General features: G+C 39.6%; 1 protein-coding gene, 1 long non-coding RNA gene and 1 pseudogene across 2 annotated transcripts in view; 2 read left to right on the forward strand and 1 right to left on the reverse strand.

Annotated features, from left to right (window-relative positions):
• LOC138843046 (disintegrin and metalloproteinase domain-containing protein 32) overlaps window positions 1-25,161 on the forward strand; it is a 591,210-nt gene that overhangs the window by 425,685 nt on the left and 140,364 nt on the right. The window lies entirely within an intron of this gene.
• LOC138848518 (uncharacterized) lies at window positions 581-11,268 on the reverse strand. The gene is made up of 3 exons (XR_016229130.1): window positions 11,204-11,268; window positions 3,183-3,221; window positions 581-614 (listed from the first exon to the last, which is right to left on the reverse strand). It is a non-coding gene; the product is annotated as an uncharacterized LOC138848518 (long non-coding RNA).
• LOC138848676 (RRP15-like protein pseudogene) lies at window positions 4,860-5,712 on the forward strand (annotated as a pseudogene).

Consider the following 25,161-nt stretch of genomic DNA (forward strand, 5'->3'; position numbering starts at 1 on the left):
CCGCAGCAGCCATTGGAGGGTGAACCAACGGCAAAGGAAGACCTTTCTCTCTCTCTCTCTCTCACTGTGCACTCTGCCTGTCAAAAATAAATAAATAAATAAAATAAAATAAAATAAGAAAAAAAAATTTTGGCTGAAATGTTCATGAATATTAACATATTTTTAAAAGAAATATTAATTTTAGTTTTTCCATACTTTAGACTAAATAACTTCAGTTTTCAAGTTATCAACAATTTTTTGGCTATGAAAAATCCATAGACCTGAAGCATTGTGCCTATGGTTCTGCTTAGGAGTTTGTTTCTATAAGCTAATTTATTGATTTTTACATCATATTGGGCTTAATTCTTTCGTTCCATTCTATCAACAGCAGCAAGTTTCTAATGACCTTAAGGGAACTTTATTAAGCTGAATTTTAAAATACTGTGGTTTAAATATTCATCAGTTTAAAAATTAGTAATTTTTCATAGGCTATTTATTTCTGTAATATTTCACCAATTCATTGGCTTACTCAGTACTTAGTCATTAAATTCCAATGCACACTCATTTTAACACACATTTCCTAATACACTTACCTACTACTACTTGTTGATTGGGTGCTTTCCTGTGAGTCTGATCTAAGTGAATAAGGAAATGACACTTTTAGATTGACATAAAACAGGTGATATAATGCAAGTACAGTCATGCTTAATTAGTATGGCAATTTCTTCCTCTTTATACCTTCAATTTTGTAGTAAAAAATAAATATCTGTCAAGTTTCTACTTTTAAATGCATTATCACCAAAATCAAGCTAAAATTATTTGGCCTCTTTTCTATTTTCTAGCTATAGAGTCCTTATTTCTAATCCCCAAATAACCTGGGAGAGAAAAAAAGAATGAATTGTGCACAAACGAATCAAGATTAATTTGCAGAGAAAACAAGTAAGATTAGTAAGAATTCAGTAATTACAGTGGCATAATATTGACCTCCCCACCTCTGCTATGTTGTACCTCCAAAAGTTATAGTTGCTCTTTCAACTACTTCAAAAATACTCTTTGTAATATAGCTAGTTCCCCCCAAAAGCAAAAAGGAAATTTATTTATGGAGATTTCTGAGTCCTACTACATATATGTCTGTCTTTCAAAAAAAATCTTGTTTAGTTATGTCTGCCAAAGGAGTTAACTACCAACAGCCCTCATTGGATTTCCAACAGAAAATATTAAAAATAGATGTAAAAAGAACATGGGACCAGTAAAACCACCTACAAGCTGTTCCACTTCTGATCCAGCTCCCTGATAATGGCCTGGAGAGAGCAGTGAACGATGGTTAAAGTGCTTGGGACCCTTCCACCTACATGGGAGACCCAGAAGAATCTCCTGGTTCCTGCTTCAGCCTGACCTAGCCCTGGCCCTTACAGCCAGCCGGGGAGTGTACAAGCAGATGGAAAATCAATCTCTCTCTCTCTCCCTCTCCCTCTGTCTCTCTCTCTGTAATTTTGACTTTCAAATAAATACATAAATCTTTTTTAAAAGGAAGAAATATAGAAAAACATAATAGGTGTCATAACAGTAAAGCATTGTACCTGCTTAGCTTACTAAATTTAAATGAAAAATAAAAGAATGCTTTTCTGTATTCTATAAACAAAGCTAGACTAATGAATTAATAGTCTAAATTATATTCTCCAAATGATACTTATATTGTCCTATAGTTGATGTCTTCTAGATGATGATGATGATATTTGAATGCCATATTCTAAGATTAGAGACAATCTGTTACAATTGGAGTACTTAACACTAATTAATATGGTTATGTGAAATTCAAGAGTAATAACTCATTCAATAAACAAATGTCTATTGAGCATTTATGCTGCAGAATGACACTATAAACTGAGAAACAAAAGAGGCATGTCCATTACCCTAAAGCAAGTTCAGATCCTAGATGAGTACAACGTTGGGAGACCTGTATGACTGGAACACTGCATCACAACTCCCTGGCGACAGTGACAGAGACAAGAGGCAAAAAAAAAAGGGTTTTTTCCCTCATACTTAGTTTGTTGAAAGTAAGAAATGTCTATAAAAGTGTGGTTAGAGGGCCGGTGCTGTGGCGCAGTGGGTTAATGCCCTGGCCTGAAGTGCCAGCATCTCATATGGGCACCGGTTCTAGTCCTGGCTGCTCCTCTTCTGATCCAGCTCTCTGCTATGGCCTGGGAAAGCAGTGGAAGATGGCCCAAGTGCTTGGGCCCCTGCACCCATGTGGGAGACCCGGAGGAAGCTCCTGGCTCCTGGCTTCAGATCAGCGCAGCTCCAGTCGTTGCGGCCAATTGGGGAGTGAACCATCAGATGGAAGACCTCTCTCTCTCTCTCACTCTGCCTCTCCTCTCTCTGTGTAACTCTGTCTTTCAAATAAATAAATAAATCTTTCAAAAAAGAAAAGAGGGGTTAGAGAGAATGGATACAGAAATACTGCAGCTTTCTTAGAGGATGGAGCGTCTTCCACCAGGCAGGAGAGATACTATATAATGTCATAGCGTTGCCTAGAAAATAGCTTGTGGCTATAAAAAATATTCTGCATAGCAGTGGATTAATGTAACTAGAAGTCACTTCAAGAAAAAATACAGGATAAAAAAAAGAAAACTTTATGAAGAAGATGAGTAGACATTTCTCATTTGATACAAATGAGAAACTAAAACTTAGAGAATTCAGAGCATCCTTGTTAACAAAATTGTAGGCTGTTGAGGGTCTTAGGGAAATATTGAATTTTAGTGTGTTTATGATGCTATCTCTTATATAAACTTTTCCAAAGTGTGGAACTCCTTCACTCAGTTGTTCATATTTTGTTTATTAGTCTAAATGCAATCTAAATGAAGAAGCAAAATTTTCTTTTATAAATGTTAGCATAAACTATTGAAAAATGTTCATCTTGTACATTATACAAACTAATTATAAGTACCTATCTCTTACTATATTTCTCTGTGTGAGTCACAAGTATAGGTGATTGATAAAAATTTAGTCAACCAAAGAAAAAAATATTAAATTAATTGATATCTGTTCCTAGAATGGGAAATAATACCAAGCTGATTTAGTAACAGTACTTTATCAAGTGTGGATACTTAAAAATTATTGTGCATATATTTGTGAATTATCAACTTTTTCATTCTTAGTTTTCAATATATTTATTTATAGGAAATACTTTCTAAGTTCTTTACCTGCTGGTTTCTGCTTGAGTACTATCTTCTGACGTGGATCTAAATAAAAACATCAGAAAGTCACTCTGAAGAAACTTGCCTACTTTGAGAATAGGCCATTTTGTACCAAAATTAATTCTTAAACACACAGAGCATGCAGATAAGTAATGTTGTTTACTCAAATGTCAAGTGCAATATAAAAAACAAAATTAAACTTCTGCAGTGGTGAAGAAAATAATGATAAAACTTTTTTTCATTATCACTGCTAAGCACAAATTATAAATTTGACTCCAAATTCCTAAATTTGGGCTACAGGGTTCAAATTAACTTTATTTGCTAATATGGAAATTATCACATTGTACAAAAATAAATTTGTGCTTAATTCGGGGAAATCTAGAAGACTGAACTGACTGCATAACTTCTCCCTTCTATTCCACACAATACAAAAAAAGCTGAAGAGAATAGCATACAATTTAACACAAAAGTCAGATTGCTAGCCATTAAAGTTTCAAAGACTGAAAAAGCTAGAATTTCAAAGACAAAGAAACAAAGAAGGAGCTAAAGCTGAGTGCCCTAAGTGATGTGCTTCTAAGAATCCTAGCTTGGAAGGAGTTGAGGGATGGACCCACACATGTTTGAAAGCTGGGATTCTAAGAGGGGTAAAGGCCTGGTGTCTGTGCTGTCATATTGCTTTGTTAAGAATATCCAGGAGTAGCTTGAACAGCCCCACATCTCTAAAGCCAAGTTACCAACCACAGAGAGTTTCAATATCCCTCTCAGGCAACTGCAGGTGCCAAGTTGTTTACAGTGATCCCTCACCCTTTGACCTTGCCCTCCTCCCCTTTTCCTGCCACTCATACTTAAAAAGGACTAGTTACAAAGGAAAAGTCAAGATGGCTTCTTTAGTACACCATCCCTGTCAATGACTCAGCTTACTAGTACTCCAATTAAACTCACTTTCTTTGCTACAACACCTCACCCTTGAGTTATAGGACTTTTCATGTGGTAGCCAGATGGGCTTGAACGTGGCAACAATTGTTGGTGAGCCAGGCAATGTAAGCTGTTCAAGGGTGTCATTCTTGTTTCAAATGACCCTCCCTGGGAAATGTCTAGTAGGTGCTAGAACTTTTTGTTCTGGGGCTTTCCCTTGGACTCCCTACAAAGGTTTTGGCTGCCCCAAGCACTACACTGTTGAAGAAACATCTGATTCTGTGGGTCCCCTGCTTCTCCTCTGAGCAGAGTAAGTTGACTTGGTATATAAAACTGAGAACTCCTTTATCCTCCACTTGGGACACTCCTTTAGGAAGCCTAATGTGTATTTTATTTGACATAGGAGCCCTGTTGGAGAGAGGAAAAGAGTTAATAGGACTCGTACCCAAATTCTGAACCAGATATTTTGTGGTTATTTCTATTTCCAAGCCGAATTTGTGATTGTTTGCAACTAAACCCTTTATATGATTGCCATTGGGTCATTTGTGGCTTGTCTGTACCTGAACCTCTCTTTCTCTTCCATTTTCTGTCTGAAGTAGAAATTATAGTGGGGAATGCACCTTCAAGCCCTAAGGAGAGCCTATTGAGGCATATTTCGGTAAATTGTCATAGTGTTGGTAAAATATCATGACCAAAACTAAAATAATTTATTGTAACAGACTGTCCTCATCTTAAAAACGATGGGCCATGACTTCCAGTGAGAGAAAAATGGCTGCGGCCATTGCAAACTAACGTGTTAGTGCAGGGAAAAAAGCTGAAAAATATGCTAAAGAAAAAGAAGAAGGTGGAAACGATTGCCAAAGTCATAGCATCTGAGCTGGAAGAGGAGGTGAAAGATGCTTCCGACAGAGGATCTGTAGGAAGCTGTGGATTGGAAAAGGGTCATTTTTCTGATGATGAAGCAATAGATGCTGACAATGAGGATGCTGATGAATCCTGTGACAAAGAAAATGAAAATGCTGGAGAATCATGTGCTAGAACTTATATGGGCTGGGCAGATGCCATGGCTAAAATCCTCAACAAGAAAACACCTAAAAGTAAACCCACCATTTTAGTCAAAAATAAAGAACTGGAAAAGGAAAAAGAAAAGTTAAAGCAAGAAAGACTTGAGAGAAGAAAACAGATTGATAAGAGGAAAGAGTGGGAAATTATGTGCAGAGTAAAGCCAGATGTTGTCAAAGACAAAGAAGGAGAGAGAAATCTTCAGAGAATTGCAACACGGGATGTGGTGCAATTACTTAATGCTGTCCAAAAACATCAAAAGAACATTGATGAAAAGGTTAAAGAAGCCGGAGGCTCTATTAGAAAGCGTGCTAAGTTGATATCAACTGTTTCTAAGATTTAATCAGTGTTCTGAGAGGAATGGATGGAACTGCAAATGAGAAAAGTTCAACTGAGAAGCTCAAAAGCCAAACAGACTGAAGCGAAATCAGAAGAGGGCCCAGGTTGAACGATCCTCCGTGATGATTTCATGATGGGAGCATCTATGAAAGACTGGGACAAGGAAAGTGATAGGCCAGATAACAGCAGACCAGAATCTACAAGTGACTCTGACATGTAAAATAATAGAGGTAACATAGTTTTCAATCAGTTTATTTTTCCTACAAAGATACTCTATCCTCTGGCAGTTTGGGAATTATAATGATACCATTTGTAAGAAAGCCAAAAGACTTACTAGCTTTGATGTGGGGAAAAAGGGACACTAACCCACTGTTGGTGGGAAGGCAAACTGGTAAAGCCACTATGGAAGTCAGTCTGGAGATTCCTCAGAAACCTGAATATAACCCTACCTTACAACCCGTCCATCCCACTCCTTGGAATTTACCCAAAGGAAAATAAATTGGCAAACACAAAAGCTGTCTGCACCTTAATGTTTATTGCAGCTCAATTCACATTAGCTAAGACCTGGAATCAACCCAAATGCCCATCAACAGTAGACTGGATAAAGAAATTATGGGACATGTACTCTATAGAACACTATACAGCAGTAAAAAAAAAAGGATCTGGTCATTTTGCAACAAGATGGAGGAATCTGGAACACATCATGCTGAGTGAACTAAGCCAGTCCCAAAGGGACAAATATATGTTCTCCCTGATTGGTTACAAATAACCAAGCACCAAAAGGAAACCTGTTGAAGTGAAATGGACACTATGAGAAACAGTGACTTGATCAGCCCTTGTCCTGACTGTTGATGTACAATTTAATATTCATCCCTTTAGTATTTTTTGTTCTACTTAATACTATTGGTTGAACTCTTTAATTAACACACAATTATTCTTAGGTGTTTAAATTTAACTGAAAAGTGATCTCTGTTAAATATAAGAGTGGGAATAAGAGAGGGAGAGAGGGAGGAGATGTAGAATTTGGGATATGCTCAAGCTGACTTGCTGCAAATGGTAGAGTTAGAAACATACCAGGGGATTCCAATTCAATCCCATCAAGGTGGCATGTACCAATGCCATCTCACTAGTCCCAGTGATCAATTTCAGTTCACAATTGATCATACTGATAGGTCTAAGAGTCAAAGGGATCACATAAACAAGACTACTGTCTGCTAATACTAACTGATAGAAGAAAAAAGGGAGAGAACGATCCAACATCGGAAGCGGGATACACAGCAGACTCATAGAATGGTAGATGTCCTAAACAGCACTCTGGCCTCAGAATCAGTCCTTAAGGCATTCAGATCTGGCTGAAGAGCCCATGAGAGTATTTTAGGCATGGAAAGACAAGACACTCTGGGAAAAAATATTAAATGAAATATCTCTGTGAGTGAGATCCCAGTGGAAGAATGGGCCATCAAAGAAGGAGGTACCTTTCTCTGAAGGGAGGAGAGAACTTCCACTTTGACTATGACCTTGTCTAAATAAGGTCAGAATTGGCGAACTCAAAAGGCTTCCATAGCCTCGGCATCTCATGACAAGAGCCTAGGGAGATTACTGACGCCATAAACAAGAGTGTCAATTTGTTAAGTCAACAACAGGAGTCACTGTGCACTTACTCATCATCTAAGATCTCTGTCCTTAATGTGTTGCTCAATGTGAATTAATGCTATAACTAGTACTCAAACAATATTTTACACTTTATGTTTCTGTGCGGGTGCAAACTGTTGAAATCTTTACTTAATATATACTAAATTGATCTTCTGTACATAAAGATAATTGAAAATGAATCTTAATGTGAATAGAATGGAAAAGGGAGAGGGGATGGTTGGTTTGCTGGTGGGAGGGAAGTTATGGGGGGGGAGCCATTGTAATCCATGAGCTGTGCTTTGGAAATTTATATTCATTAAATAAAAGTTAAAAAAATAAATAATTAAAAAACTAAAATAAACACTATGAGAAATCTTTCAGCTGTAAATCCTGCCATATCATGCATCACAGAACTCACATGGGTTAAAATCCCCATGCTTACAATGAATGTTAGAAAACTATATATCGGAACTTAACTTTCATTAGAAATCATATAATTCACATAGGGGAGAAAACTTAAGAATGTATTGAGTGTGGAAAAGCCTTTTGATGGAAGTCGCACTTCATCAAACATCAGAGAATTCACAGAGCTGAAACAATTTATGAATGTACTTAATGTGGAAAAGTCTTTTGCCCCACCCAAGTCAGCCCTCAGTAGACCTCAACGAATTCACACATCGCAGAAACTTTTGAATACAGTTGAGTGTAGAGATTCATTTGGATGGAAATCAACCCTCACTGTACATCAGAAAATTCATACAGGGGAGACATGTTATGAATGTAATGAGTGTGGAAAAGTATTTTAGTGTAAGCTAGACCTCATCAAGCATCAGAGAATTCACACATGGGCAAAATCTTATATATGTAATGAGTGAGGAAAAGTTTTCTTGTCAAATGACAACCCTCATTACACATTAGCAATTTCAAACAGAGAAGAAATCTTATGAAAGCAATGAATGTGGAAAAACATTTTTCTGAAATCCAAGTGGCAAAAGAAACAGAATTCATCAAATGTTTTGTCCCAGGTAAGAAATGATTATCTGGTGACCTACATACTCAAGAAATTCTAGACTTATTTGTTTGTAGGCCTGGATGTGCCTACAATACCACAGGTCTCTTTATTGGGTGTAAGAGAGGTTGCTTGCAAAGCGTTCTGGTTGTGTAAAATCCAGGCAGTATTTCTGAGATTGAATCTATGCCAGTATTTTTTTGTTTTTGTTTCTTGGATCACTGTGAGTTGCTCCTGTGTGTAATTAAATTCTGACTTGATTGGGGGAAAAAAGATGGACCAGAAGTTCTTTAAATAAAAATGCTCAAGGCTTATAAATTTTTTAAAGTATTCAAATGATAAATGAGGCACCGGGGGTTTAAATACATTTAGAACAGACAATTTGGATTTCTGCATAAGAGCCCTGGGTAAAACTGAGAGTGGAGAAAAATTGCTGACTTCTTAGTAGATAATGGAGAATCCTATTCAGCTGTAAAAACCCCACTCTCTCACAAGAACATTCAGTCTATTCTTAACATGTGGGTATATTGGGAAAATATAAAATTGAGCATTCTTAGAACCATTAGAATACAAATTGGGGGACTGTGTCTTATAACACAGTTTTTTTATGTCAAAATATCCTATCCTCTCCTAGGGTGAGCCTACCTCTTATGAAAATTTAAATGTTCAAGTAACTTTTTCATCAAGAAAGTCAACTTTGAGTTTCCCCCAGAACAGGCTTGGAATTCTCAAATAGTGCCTAAAGGAACACTTGTCAAAGAACAGAACTTCCTTCACACAGAATGGTTAAGGGAGAATTAGTCTACTCCAGTTGATCTTGTCTCACAGAGCAGCCCTTGACAGGGCCAAACCTGGAACTCTTCATAGGAAAAATCAGTTTCATGGACAATTTAAATGTCATGCCAGGATGTGATAATAACTTTATAGGAGACCTTTGAGGCCAGAGTCCTAATGCAATGGAGCTCAACACAAAAAGCAAAAAATTATTGCCTTTACTACCTCTCCATCAGACAGAATGAAATCAGGTGAAAAACCAACTCAAGGCATATCCAGGAGCAATTTAAAAGGAGAGTTCCTCACTCAGGGAATAAAGACTTAAAACATGCTCATGAAATTCTACAATTCTTTAAACCTGTTCATAAATCACTTAATAGGGGCTAAAAGTCATTATCTAGGTCATCAAAGAGTCCCAAACAATTCAGGGAAATCAACTTGCTGAACAAACTAGAAAATAGCAGATAAAAGCAGGGACTATCAGTCTATATCTGGGTCCCTTCTCTCCCAGATTGATCTGCCTAAAAATAGATGAACCAATATGTTGAGAATAAGACTAAGAAAGAGCTAAAAAACAAAGTTTTCCTCCCAATCAAAATTCTTCAGTTTGCAAATGCAATGCACAGGCAGTTATCTTCATTCCGAAATGCTATTACAAACTATGCTACAGTACATTTGTGAGAGTGTCCATTATAATTGACATACCATGTTGTAACGTGTACACAAGTGTATCATGGGACCCAATTTACAAAAGAAAAACTATTCAGCAATTCATCTAAAAATGCATGATCTCCACCAAAAGCAATCCAAAGAACAATTACAAGTCTCCGCCCACTCCAGCTAAAAGGGAACTCAACATAAATGTTCTTATTCTACTGAAGATGGGCAGGTTGCTCTCACCTAAATGCCCTGAGCTTCAGGGAATGTCTCATACTTACGAGTATTTTTGGCCACATTCTCTGGCTGTGCAGATGCCTACACCATCCAAATAGAGAAGGCCAGTGAAGTGGTCAAATCCAGCCTCAAGGAAATCATCCTGCAGTTGGCACTACCTAGCAAATTCACAGTAGCAATGGGGCAGCATTTCTTTCTTTCATAACCTAATAAGTATCTAAGACCCTCCAGATTAACTGGAAATTACACTCACGTTGGAGGTTCTAGTCCACAGGAAAAATGGATATCAATCGCACTTTATAGAAGAGCCTTACCAAGATATGCAAAAAACTAATGTAATGTGAGACAAGGCACTACCAGTTGCCTGGCTATGGTCACTGGCACTGTCCCTGAAACAGGCTCCAACCAACCTACTTTAAAATAAATGAGGAGGTGAGCATGGGGTGTCATGGTTAAGAATTTTCTTGGGATGCCTGAATCCCTGTCAATATGCCTTGTTCAAGTCCAGGCTCTTCCACTTATAATCCAGATTCCTGATAATGCATAATCTGACAGGCAGCAGATGATGCTTCAAATACTTGGGTTGCTGTCAACCACATTGGATTGCATTCCAGGTTCCTGACTTCAGCCTGGCTGAGACCAGACTCTTCTGGGCATATGAGGAGTGAACCAGAAGATGGAACAGCTCCCTTTTTCATTACCTCTCTGCTTTTCTTCATTAAAAATATTAAAGTAAAAAATAGCAAATTATTTACAGCAAAGAGGAAGCTACAAGCTATCTATAAAACTCACACATTAATAGGGAAAAATAATCAGGTTGACAACTGAAATATCATCAATTACTGTAAAGGGTATAACAACAGAATATTTCTTAAATGTTTCAGAAAAATGACTCTCAACTAAGAATCTGTAACCAGATAAGCCACCATTCAAAAATGCATGTTAAAAGAAGAGTCATGTTCAGGCACTTAACAGAAAATGTTCGTAAAACATAGATACTGGGGTGAGCCAAGATGGTGGAATAGTGAGGGTGCGCACCGATAGTCCGGGAAAAGATAGTTTAATAAAAGTGGAATTACTGTAGCCTCAGGAAAAGGCTCAGGAAAAAATTGCAGAGGAAACTCTTCTGGATCTAGTGGATGTGACACGGAGGACCTACAGGGAAAGCAAGGTCGCCCACCGCATGGAAGCCGAGCCCCCGCCAAGCCGTGCCAGCGCAGGAAGGGGAGATGAGACAAAAAGACCTCAGTAACCCGAGACTTTGGCAGGGAAAGGCAGAAAGAGCCCACAGGGAACGAGGCCTGAAGCCCCACAGGGGAAAGTTCACCATGCTGACTGGAGAAGAGAAAAAATGAACAAATAAGGGGAACCAGCACGGACATTAACCTCTCTCTCCACTCACCTTACAAAGCCCAGCAAGACAAAGAGCAGGCGCCATTTTACATATGTAGAGAGGTGCCTGCCATTAGCCAAGCAGAAAAACCTGACTCTGGTGGGGAGAAATAACAGGAAGTTAAGACCTAGTTAGTGAAAGTGTGGAGCTAATGAACAGAGACTGTGAAAATCTGAGGGGGGGGGCGAGAGAACTCACCGAGTACACAAACATGGTAACCTGGGCAAACTGGTGAGAGACTGTGGAGAAACTTGAGACCACACTGAGAGCTGCATAAACTCTTTCTGTGGTCCCAGGGGTAAGCAGAGAAATACCCACAGGGGCCAGATTTCATACATCAACTACCCTCAATCCCACTCAGCTGTGTGGAATTACTTTCCAACTGAGTCATAAAAGAGAGAGAGAGAGAGAGAGAGAGAGCAAGCGAGCGAGAGAACAATCTGGGTGAGTCACCTTTGGCACACCCTTAACCCTGAAGAACCAAACAGAGCTCTCTGGCCACACCCATCACATCCTCTAAGGATCCATCAAAAGCAGACAGTCCATTTAATCTAGAGTCACAGTATAACGAGAAGAAACACCACACCGAAGAAACCAAAGAATATCTCCAATATGACAAACAACAAACATAAAAACCAAGGTAACAAGAACAAGGAAGAAACTATGACGCCCCCAAATGAAATAGGCACCCCAATTCAAGTTTATGAAGATGATGAGATAGAAGAAATGCAAGAAGCAGATCTCAAAAAATTGATAAGAACATTAAGAAGTTCACGAAAACAAATTCTTGAACTACAGAAATCCTTACTGGACAAGATAGAAAATCTCTCTCATGAAAATGAAATATTAAGGAGGAATCAAAATGAAATGAAACAACTAGTAGAACATGAAACTGTGATAGTGATGAGAAATCATAATGAAATGAAGAATTCAAATGATCAAATGACAAACACATTAGAGAGCCTTAAAAACAGAATGAATGAAGCAGAAGAGAAAATATTGGACTTAGAAGACAGAGAACAGGAAAATATACAGTCAAACCAAAGAAAAGAAGAGGAAATTAGAAATCTAAAAAAATATTTTCAGAAATCTTCAGGATACTATTAAAAAAACCAACATTCAGGTTCTAGGAGTTCCTGAAGGCATGCAGAGCGAGAAAGGATTAGAAGACCTTTTTAGTGAGATGCTAGCAGAAAATTTCCCAGGTTTTCAGAAGGACAGACACATCCTAGTACAGGAAGCTCATGGAACCCCTAATAAACGTGACCAAAAGAGATTCTCACTACATCATGTTGTAATCAAACTCACCACAGTGAAACATAAAGAAAAGATCCTAAAATGTGCAAGAGAGAAACGTCAGATTACGCTCAGAGGATCTCCAATCAGACTCACAGCTGACTTCTCATCAGAAACCCAACAAGCTAGGAGGGAATGGCGAGATATAGCCCAGGTACTAAGAGAGAAAAACTGCCAGCCCAGAATATTATATCCTGCCAAGCTCTCATTTGTGAATGAAGGTGAAATAAAGACCTTTCACAACAAACAGAAATTGAAAGAATTTCTCGCCCCTCGTCCAACCCTGCAAAAGGTGCTTAAAGATGTGTTACACACAGAAACACAGAAACATGGTCATCAATATGAAAGAAGGTAAACGAAGGAAAACTCACAGCAAAAGATCACAGGAAGTTCAAAACATATATTAGAAAATATCTTTGGCAAATGGCAGGGCAAAGTTACTACTTATCAATAGTCACATTGAATGTTAATGGCCTGAACTCTCCAGTTAAAAGACACCGATTGGATGACTGGGTTAAGGAACAAATCCCATCTATTTGCTGCTTACAAGAAACACATCTTTCCAACAAAGATGCATACAGACTGAAAGTGAAAGGCTGGAAAAAGATATACCATGCCAACAGAAATGAAAAAAGAGCAGGCGTAGCCATCTTAATATCGGACAACATAAACTTTACCACAAAAACTGTTAAGAGAGACAAAGAGGGACACTATATCATGATGAAGGGATCAATTCAACAGGAAGATATAACAATTATCAATGTATATGCACCTAATTACAGAGCACTGCTTAAAAGATTTGTTAAGGGACTTAAAGGGAGACTTAGACCCCAATACAATAGTACTGGGGGACTTCAATACTCCACTCTCAGAAATAGACAGATCAACAGGACAGAAGATCAACAAGGATACAGTAGATTTAAATGACACTACAGCCCAAATGGATCTAACAGATATCTATAGAACTTTCAATCCTACATCTAAAGACTTCACATTATTCTCAGCAGTACATGGAACCTTCTCTAGGATTGACCACATAGTAGGCCATAAAGCAAGTCTCAGCAAATTCAAAAGAATTAGAATCATACCACGCAGCTTCTCAGACCATAAAGGAATGAAGCTGGAAATTAGCAACTCAGGAATTCTAGAGCATATGCAAACACATGGAGATTGAACAACATGGTGCTGAATGAGCAATGGGTCATAGAAGAAATTTTTTTTTTTATTTTTGACAGGCAGAGTGGACAGTGAGAGAGAGAGAGACAGAGAGAAAGGTCTTCCTTTGCCGTTGGTTCACCCTCCAATGGCCGCCGCTGCAGCCGGCGCACCGCGCTGATCCGATGGCAGGAGCCAGGATACAGGTGCTTTTCCTGGTCTCCCATGGGGTGCAGGGCCCAAGCACCTGGGCCATCCTCCACTGCACTCCCTGGCCATAGCAGAGAGCTGGCCTGGAAGAGGGGCAACCGGGACAGAATCCGGCGCCCCGACCGGGACTAGAACCCGGTGTGCCGGCGCCGCAATATGGAGGATTAGCCTATTGAGCCATGGCGCCGGCTCATCATAGAAGAAATTAAAAGAGAAATCAAAAATTTCCTGGAAGTAAATGAGGTTAACAAAAAAACAAACCAAAACTTATGGGATACAGCAAAAGCAGTGTTAAGAGGAAAGTTTATATCAATAGGTGCCTACATCAAGAAATTGAAAAGGCACCAAATAGATGAGCTTTCAATACACCTCAAGGATCTAGAAAACCTACAGCAAACCAGACCCAAATCTAGTAGGAGAAGAGAAATAATTAAAATCAGAGAAGAAATCAACAGGATTGAATCCAAAAAAACATTACAAAAAATCAGCCAAACGAGGAGCTGGATTTTTGAAAAAATAAACAAAATTGACACCCCATTGGCCCAACTAACTAAAAAAAAGAAGAGAAAAGACCCAAATCAATAAAATCAGAGAAGAAAAAGGAAACGTAACAACAGTCACCACAGAAATAAAAAGAATCATCAGAAATTACTACAAGGACCCGTATGCCAACAAACAGAGAAACCTATCAGAAATGGATAGATTCCTGGACACATGCAACTTACCTAAATTGAACCATGAAAACACAGAAAACCTAAATAGACCCATAACTGAAACAGAAATTGAAACCGTAATAAAGGCACTCCCAACAAAGAAAAGCCCAGGACCAGATGGATTCACTGCTGAATTCTACCAGACATTTAAAGAAGAACTAACTCCAATTCTTCTCAAACTATTCAGAACAATCGAAGAAGAGGGAATCCTCCCAAATTCTTTCTATGAAGCCAGCATCACCTTAATTCCTAAGCCGGAAAGAGATGCAGCATTGAAAGAGAATTACAGACCAATATCCTTGATGAACATAGATGCAAAAATCCTCAATAAAATTCTGGCCAATAGAATGCAACAACACATCAGAAAGATCATCCACCCAGACCAAGTGGGATTTATCCCTGGTATGCAGGGATGGTTTAATGTGCGCAAATCAATCAATGTGATACACCACATTAACAGACTGCAGGAGAAAAACCATATGATTATCTCAATAGACACCAAGAAGGCATTTGATAAAATTCAACACCCTTTCACAATGACAACTCTAAGCAAACTGGGTATGGAAGGAACATTCCTCAATACAATCAAAGCAATTTATGAAAAACCCATGGCCAACATCCTATTGAATAGGGAAAACCTGGAAGCATTTCCACTGAGATCTGGTACCAGACAGGGATGCCCACTCTCACCACTGCTATTCAATATAGTTGTGGAAGTTTTAGCTGGAGACATTAGACAAGAAAAAGAAATTAAGGTGATGCAAATTGGGAAGCAAGAACTCAAACTATCCCTCTTTGCAGATGATATGATTCTTTATCTAGGGGACCCAAAAAACTCTACTAAGAGACTATTGGAACTCATAGAAGAGTTTGGCAAAGTAGCAGGATATAAAATTAATGCACAAAAATCAACAGCCTTTGTATACACAGACAATGCCATGGCTGTGGAAGAACTTCTAAGATCAATCCCATTCATAATAGCTACAAAAACAATCAAATGCCTTCTAATAAACTTAACTAAGGACGTTCAAGATCTCTACGATGAAAATGACAAAACCTTACAGAAAGAAATGGAAGAGGATACCAAAAAATGGAAAAATCTTCCATGCTCATCGATTGGAAGAATCAATATCATCAAATTGTCCATTCACCCAAAAGCAATTTATACATTCATTGCAATACCAATCAAGATACTGAAGACCTTCCTCTCAGATCTGGAAAAAATGATGCTGAAATTATTATGGAGACACAGGAGACTTCGAATAGCTAAAGCAATCTTGTACAACAAAAACAAAGCCGGAGGCATCACAATACCAGATTTCAGGACATACTACAGGGCAGTTGTTATGAAAACAGCATGGTACTGGTACAGAAACAGATGGATAGACCAATGGAACAGAACAGAAACACCAGAAATCAATCCAAAACACTACAGCCAACTTGTATTTGATCATGGATCCAAAACCAATCCCTGGAGTAAGGACAGTCTATTCAATAAATGGTGCTGGGAAAACTAGAAGTCCACGTGCCGAAGCATGAAGCAAGACCCCTACCTTTCACCTTACACAAAAATTCACTCAACATGGATTAAAGACTTAATTCTACGACCGAACACGTTCAAATTATTAGAGAGCATTGGAAAAACCCTGCAAGATATAGGTACTGGCAAAGACTTCCTGGAAAAGACCCCGGAAGCACAGGCAGCCAAAGCCAAGATTAACATTTGAGATTGCATGAATTTGAGAAGTTTTTATTCTTCAAAAGAAACAGTCAGGAAAGTGAAGAGGCAACCGACAGAATGGGAAGAAATATTTGCAAACTATGCAACAGATAAAGGGTTGACAACCAGAAACTTCAAAGAAATCAAGAAACTCCACATCATCAAAACAAACAACCCACTTAAGAGATGGGCCAAGGACCTCAATAGACATTTTTCAAAAGAGGAAATCCAAATGGCCAACAGAGACATGAAAAATGTTTAATATCACTAGCAATCAGGGAAATGCAAACAAAACCACAATTAGGTTTCACCTCACCCCAGTTAGAATGGCTCACATTCTACCAAAAATAGATGCTGGCGAGGATGTGGGGAAAAAGTGACACTAACCCACTATTGGTGGGAATGCAAACTGGTCAAGCCACTATGGAAGTCAGTCTGGAGATTCCTCAGAAACCTGAATATAACTCTACCATACAACCCAGCCATCCCACTCCTTGGAATTTACCCAAAGGAAATTAAATTGGCAAACAAAAAAAGCTGTCTGCACCTTAATGTTCATTGCAGTTCAATTCACAATAGCTAAGACCTGGAACCAACCCAAATGCCCATCATCACTAGACTGGATAAAGAAGTTATGGGACATGTACTCTATAGAATACTATACAGCAGTCAAAAACAATGAAACGCGGTCATTTGCCACAAGATGGAGGAATCTGGAACACATCATGCTGAGTGAACTAAGCCAGTCCCAAAGGGACAAATAGCATATGTTCTCCCTGATGGGTGACAACTAACCGAGCAGCAAAAAGGAAACCTGTTAAAGAGAAAAGGACAGTATGAGAAACAGTGACTTGATCAGCCCTTGCCCTGACTGTTAATGAACAACTTAATACGTTGTCCCTCTTAGTATTTTTTTTTGTTTATTCTACTTAATACTTTTGTTGAATACTGTAATCAATACACAGTTATTCTTAAGTGTTGAAACTTGACTGAAAAGTGATCGCTGTTAAATATAAGAGTGGGAATCAGAGAGGGAAGAGATGTGCAATTTGGGACATGCTCAAGCTGACTTACCTCAAACAGTAGAGTTAGAAACATACCAGGCGAATCCAATTCAATCCCATCAAGGTGGCATGTACCAATGCCATCTCACTAGTCCCAGTGATCAAATTCTGTTCACAATTGATTGTAATGATAGGACTAAGAACCAAAGGGATCACATAAACAAAAATAGTGTCTGCAAATACTAACTGATAGAAGAAAAAATGGAGAGAACGATCCAACATGGGAAGCGAGATACACAGCAGACTCATAGAATGGCAGATGTCCTAAACAGCACTCTGGCCTCAGAATCAGCCCTTAAGGCATGCGAATCTGTCTGAAAAGCCCCTGGGATTATTTCAGGCATGGAAAGCCAAGACACTCTGGCAAAAAAAAAAAATGACCTAAATGAAAGATCTCCACGATTGAGATCCTAGTGGAAAGATTAGGTCATCAGAGAAGGAGGTACCTTTCTCTGAAGGGAAGAGAGAACTTCCACTCTGACTACGACCTTGCCTAAATATGATCAGAGTTGGTGAACTCAAAAGGCTTCCATAGCCTTGGCAACTCATGACAAGAGCCTAGTGTGATTACTGATGCCATAAACAAGAGTGTCAATTTGTTAAGTCAACAACAGGAGTCCTGTGCACTTACTCCTCATGTAGGATCTCTGTCCTTAATGTGCTGTACATTGAGACTTAATGCTATAACTAGTACTCAAACAGTATTGTTCACTTTTGTCGCTCCCCCTCTTCATGGCGGAACGACACAGGACCCTGCGTTGTTCTTTTGTCTGCTCGGCCCTTCCCAGATTTGCTGCTGGTTCTTCCTGGGTTGGCTACCGTCCCTTCCACCTCCGTGGAAGGGTGGTTCCCCCTAGACACTTTCCCCACTTCTGCAGGGGAGCGGCACACCACCGGCCGGCTCTCTCGGGGGCTGCTCAGATGTTCCTCAGGTGTTCCTCTTAGAAGTTCCTGGTGCATGCCGTCTCTCTCCTCCTTTATAGTCCTCCTCCGCCAATCCCAACTCGGCTGCCCACATGCCGAGTACGCTGCTCTCCTCCAATCAGGAGCAGGATCAGCTCCTGGATGTCATCACTCAAGTTGGCAAGAGGCAGCTGCGTAGAAGCTGTTTTCTTCTCTCCCAGTGCCATATTGTGGGAAAGCAGATGCATAGAATAAGTCTTAATTCCAGTAACTCAGTCCAGTCCGGGTTGCTCCCCACAGATCCCCCTTTCTTTTTATTTTTTGGCGTTGATAAGCGCCTGTCTTCGGTGCCCCGCGGCGCACACTCTGCTCTGCTTGCTAGAGTTGCCCACAGGTGCTTACAAGTCCTATCAATCAGGCAAACCGAATCCGGGTCCTCTCTTCGCCATGTTGTGAGGAGGTTTTTAGGCGCTGATGCGTGCCTGTGTTCGGTGCCCTGCAGCGCATGCTCTTCCCTGCTAGAACTGCCTGCAGGTGCTTACAAGCCCTATCAGGCAAACCGAATCCAAGCCTTCTCATTGCCGTATTGTGGGGAGACTTATTGGTGTTGATTCGTGCCTATCTTCGGTGACCTGCAGCTCATACTCTGGTCGAGCTGCCTGCTGGTGCTTACCACCTTACTAATCAGGCAGACCGAATCCAAGCTCTCTCATTGCCATGTTGAGGGAGGCCTTATTTTTCTCCATTTCTCTATCTCCAGGCATTCCTATCTCTCCCATTTTACTTCTATCTACCAGCATTCCTATTTCTCTCATTTTACTTCTAAACCTCTGTTTCTCTTATCCCTGCGGCTTCCCGGCGCCCGCCCCGAGGCTGCTTCTTGGCGGCTTCCTGGCTCTGAGCCGCTTCAGCCCGCGCTTCTCTCATCTGCGCGGCCTCCCGGTGCCTGCCCTGCGGCGGGCTCCCAGGTCTGCGCGGCTCGGCTTCGCGCGCACAGTCTGCGGTCTCCACGCCCTTCGCGCCTGCACCACAGCCTCGCGCCAGCCCCGCGTTCCCTATCTATTCACGCCCCGTGCTCTCTCTGCACGCGGCAGCTTCCGCAAATCACACAGCGTAGCTCACATTTCCGCCACCAGCATTCAGTCCAAGTTCCCTGGGCTAACCTGGCGAATTCCAACCTGGCGGCCCACGTCTCTGCCTCTGGTTCCAGATTTTCGCCTTTTGCTCCCCGGGCTGACCTGAAGAATCCCAAGATAGCTTACGTCTCTGCTTCAGCCTGCACTCACGGCTTCATCCTTCCTAACATTTTTCTCTACCCGGTATGTTTCCCTAAGTTTTCTTCCAACAATATTCCTCCCTCATTTCTCCTGGCCTCTCCCCACAGTCCGTATCCAAGTCTAAGTTTCTTATAGGTTTCACTTTCACTTTCAACCTGCAGTCCATATCTGAGTCTAAGTTTCTTCTTGCTTTCACTTTAAATCCTAACTTCTTTCCCACAGTCCGTATCCGAGTCTATGCCTAGGCTTCCGATAGCTTCTTCCGGCACATTTTCTGTCCAGCTTTTCCCTAGGCTCTTTACTAGTCTCTCTCTCCGGTATTTTCCCACTTCTTCTTGCTTCTTCCCTCCTGGGTTTCCTATCCGAGTCACGGCACCATTATGTCGCTCCCCCTCTTCGTGGAGGAACGACACAGGACCCTGCGTTGTTCTTTTGTCTGCTCGGCCCTTCCCGGGTTTGCTGCTGGTTCTTCCTGGGTTGGCTACCATCCCTTCCACCTCCGTGGAAGGGCAGTTCCCCCTAGCCACTTTCCCCACTTCTGCAGGGGAGTGGCACACCGCCGGCCGGCTCTCTCAGGGGCTGCTCAGATGTTCCTCAGGTGTTCCTCTTAGATGTTCCTGGTGCATGCCGTCTCTCTCCTCCTTTATAGTCCTCCTCCGCCAATCCCAACTTGGCTGCCCACACACCGAGTATGCTGCTCTCCTCCAATCAGGAGCAGGATCAGCTCCTGGATGTCATCACTCAAGTTGGCAAGAGGCAGCTGCGTAGAAGCTGTTTTCTTCTCTCCCAGCGCCATATTGTGGGAGAGCAGATGCATAGAATAAGTCTTAATTCCAGTAACTCAGTCCAGTCCGGGTTGCTCCCCACAACTTTGTGTTTCTATGTGGGTGCAAACTGTTGAAATCTTTACTTAATATATGCTAAACTGATCTTCTGTATATAAAGAGAATTGAAAATGAATCTTGATGTCAATGGAAGGGGAGAGGGAGTGGGAAAGGGGAGGGTTGCGGGTGGGAGGGACGTTATGGGGGGGGGGAAGCCATTGTAATCCATAAGGTATACTGTGGAAATTTATATTCATTAAATAAAAGTTAAAAAAATAGATACTAACAAATATCAAGTGTTTTACTTCAGAAAATTAACCAAGAATTAAAAATAATTATATTCAAGAATGAACAGGTGAGTGATGCAGTTGATAAACATCTTATAAAAAATTATTGAATATACAGTCTTAATAATAATGGTGACTAATCAAAGGTTGGGTCCTGTGGATAAAAACCTGGAAGCTAAAAGCCAAATTAGAGAAGTATTGGAAATTAATATTTAAAGTTTTTTTATTAAATGATTTAAAATTCTTCTGTTACTTAGGAAATGATTTGAAATGTTGATAGAATTTAGACATTTAAAAGGTTAATTGTATTAAGACAGTACTAATATCACCCAAATTCATCCAATCTCTGCATTTTTTGGCTTCAACAACCTTTCCCACTGACTTTCCATGCAAGTATTCTAAACATATGATCTGAAAACTATAGTGGATATTATGTCAATTAACCACAGCGTCAGTTTCAAGTGATATGATTAAAAATTAGATAATTACCCTAAAAATGTTTTCCTCAGCATGTTAACCAAGAAGACTAGCCAGTGAGTCAACATTCTCCTATGGGGGATGTTATCATCCCTCATTTGATATAACTGAATAAGAATTCTAGAAGTGTTTAGTTATGTTAACAAGGTTTCAGGATCACTGATATTACAAAAAGATAGGAAAAATGAGGGAAATTATAATATCGAAGATATGTGGTTTGTATGTTACTTGTCTGCACTTGTGAATGCATACCCATATAACTTTGTGTTTTTGTTTGTCTACCCCATGTGTGTGAGGATCAATGGTAGCCATTCATTCAACAAATATTTATTGATGATTCAGCACAATCCAAATATGATGCTACATGCTGTTTATACAATGCTGAGGAAGATAAACCTGGTCTTTTTCTGAAATGGTAGAATACTAATTAATCAGGCCCATGGTGAGGAAAAGAACCTTGAGACATGCTGTGTTCAAGCACTGTGTGACAACTCTTTTTCTCAAAATAATGACAGGGATAACAAAAATCAATATTATTAGTTTGATGAAACTAATTCCAAAGTTTAAGAGTAAAGAAAAGATCACAATGAGAAGAGATCAAGGATAAGAGATTTAAACATTCTTACTCAAAGGGGAAATTTCTGGAATAAATGATACCATACAATCTAGGTGTGCTGCTTAGAGAGCTTGCCCTGTAGATTTGGTGTGCTTTGGAATGGTAGTGAACCTGGAGAAACCTAGAAGAAATATCATCAGTCCCCTAAACAGAAAAATAAGGACTGTAAATCAGAGAACCTAGGTGGGAAAATACAAAATATTTTACACCTGCAGAAAGACACAAACCCCATCACTGTTGGGGCTGAGAAATTATAATCTTATTCAGATTATTAGACAGAGACATGCACCTTTTAGGGAATGGAAAGGGATCTAGTGAATACTACTTTGTAAGACTGAGAGACTTGGGAATGCATAGAATTCTTAGTCCCTTATAATGTTTTTTATTGGGAAAATTCTTCTCAACTGATTGGGAAAGACATTGACTCAGTTGTTCATGAGTGTACATATTGAGATTCTACTTGAAGAGACACCAAATAAAGAAGTAAACATTTCCTATGTGAACACAAGGATAAAAGTACAGAAGAATTCTTCTTATGCATGACCATATTCCATCACTCACATAACCAATTATTTCCCAAATCTAAGCTCCCAATACACTATATAATAAGCTGAAGGAAAGAAAAGAGAGATTCATTTAAACAAGTATTCACTTATGACTGGATTGGCAAGAACAACTAGGTTGTTTTTAGATGTATAATTTTAAAACCTATGGTGCAATTAATTCTTAATTATTAGTATTTATCTTGATTTTTAGCACACACTGATTCTAAGAAATACCTCCTAATTTACTTACTTGCTGGTAACAGCATGGCTGCTGCTTTCTGATCTGTATCAAAATGAGAGTAAAATTAATGCTTCCAAAATAATATTAACAAATAAAGACCATAAAGAATGAATATTCAATATCTTATAATCTGTAATAACTCTTTTATAACTCTTTTTGAGCATTTTAATTGCTAAATTAGGATATGCAAATAAGCAACTAGGAAGCAGAGCAGGAAAACAGATTTGCTACTTCCCAGCATAGAATACCTGCGTGAATTTGAAAGTCTTCTTCAGGCTTTGTTGAAACCTGATGTTTAATCCATTAAGAAATAAATAACTATAGGTTGTGACTGCACTGACTGCTAGATAAGAAAGAAGAATGTGCTAGCAGATTAATTCCCCATCCTATTCCACATTTAATAAAATTGTGACAAATTTTTTTTAAAAAGATCTGTAGAAGTAAAACTGACACTTCGAGAAGCAATGACATTGAACAGCCCCTGTCTAGACTATAGAGGAACAGTTTTTTTTTCATACTATCTGTTGAACTCTTTACTTAACAGAGACAATCATATGTGTACAAAGTTAATTGAAAATAGATCTTAGTAAAAAATAAGATTGGGAATAAGACAGGGAGGAGGAAGGTGGTGGGAATATGGGTGGGAGGGTGGGCATGGTAGGAAGAATCACCATGTTCCTAAAGTTGTAATTATGAAATGTATGAAGTTTGTACCTGTAAAACCGTATAGTTCTGCATGCATTCCTATGGACTTACTTCTAAGGGTACAGTTTAAAAACTTGCCATGGGGCCCCCAAATCCCCTTAAGCTGGGTGGTAAAATAGCATTTTAAGTGTTAAAGTGATCATATGGATAGGATTAAGTGTTTGGTAACAATAATAGATAGATTTAAAAGGGAGCAAGGGCTCCAACCTGGGAAGCAGTCCACACAGCAGACTCATATAATGACTATCACTTTAAGTAGCACTCTGACCTCAGAATCAGCCCTTAAGGCATTCTGGTCTGGCTGAAAATCCCATGAAAGCATTTCAGGCATGGAAAGCCAAGACACTGTGGCAAAAAGCATCCTACATGAAGGAAGTGGTCATCAAAGAAGCAGGTACTTTTCTCTGAAGGAAGGAGAGAACTTCCATTTTGCTGATGACTTGTCTAAATACTGATGGAGTTTGTGGACTTAGAAGACCTCCATATCCTAGGCAGCTCATGTCAAGAGCTTTGGGTGATCACTGACATCATACATAAGTGTGTTGATCAACAACAGGAGTCACTGTGCACTAACTTCTCATGCAGGACCTCTGCCCTCAGAGAGTTGTATTATGAGAGTTAACAGTAAAACTTGTTTTTAAAGATTTATTCCACTTTAGTGTATTAAATGGAGGATATTCTTATGTCTCACAAGCTATAGTATAGCTATTTAAATCAGCTAAGGGATACATATGGAAATACAATACATGGTAAATTAGGAACCATAAGTCTTTTCCAAGTACAGACCCAGAACACTAATTCATGCTCCCCATGAACACTCATTTTTGTGAAAACTGGAAGACAAAATATAAGCTCCACAACAAGACATCATCTGCAATATAGGACATGCAGAATTCTCAAGAGACAATCATTGCCACTTAATGACTTAAAAAGGAAAAGCCTCTAAGAGATAACATGAAAGTAAAAAAATATAAGAATAGGAAAGCTTGAAAAAAAAAAGCTTACATTTCTATAGAAGTTAAAAAAGGGAACATAATCTATTAAATAAGAAATAAAATCCCTGAAAAAAAGACTTTCTGAATTTAAAATTGTTTAGAGAAAACACCACAAAAATGATAGTTGGAAGACAAACTAAGAAACATGGAGAAATTCAGAGACAGAATATGAAGAATGGGAGACAAAGAAGAACCAGACCAAAGAAGGGACTGCACTTCCAGAAGACTGAAGGGAAAATCCAATCAGTAAGTAACCAGGACTCTAAACAGAACAGAGACTCAGAAACCCAGCATGGAGGAACAAAGCATGCCACAACTCCTACCTGTGGCTCCTAGGTCTGGGGAACTCCACCTTACTGACAAAAAGTAAACAGAGAGCTCCACAAATCCAGTCACTGCCACAGACTGGCAGCCATAACTACAGGAAAATTCTACAGTCCTCACTGTCTTTAAATTTACTCTAGAAAGCTAACACTGCTTCTCTCCAAAAATGCATATACATTGTTCCTCCCTCAACAAAGCCCTAGACCTGAGCCACTGGAGCACAGCCACTACTAAACTCCATTTCATCTTATGGAGCAGCAGGCATCTCCACTGCCATCAGAAGCCTTTGGAGTCACAGAAATCCACACAGCAAAGAGCAGGCCCTTCAGCACCCTGAAGCTGTGTAATTGCAGGCACAGCGCCTGTGTATGATCTAAGGAAGTTCCTCCTGTGTTTCTCAGGACTCAGTGCCTAAAGCACCTGAAACACAAACCCAGAGGACCAGACATGAGTAAGTCCCTTTCTGCATCTCTTTGTTAAAGGTACAGGGTAGCCTGAGCACAAGCCTCAGTGTCACTGAGACCAAAGATAGTCCCTTACATATTTCATGGCTTTTGTATTGTGGCTGTTAGTGTTACAATCTCTGGAGTAACTCACACTTATTGGTGGGATCTG

The sequence above is a fragment of the Oryctolagus cuniculus genome, chromosome 2, assembly GCF_051225735.1.
Source record: "Oryctolagus cuniculus isolate XC-2025 breed Fujian yellow rabbit chromosome 2, ASM5122573v1, whole genome shotgun sequence".
Lineage (NCBI taxonomy): Eukaryota > Metazoa > Chordata > Mammalia > Lagomorpha > Leporidae > Oryctolagus > Oryctolagus cuniculus.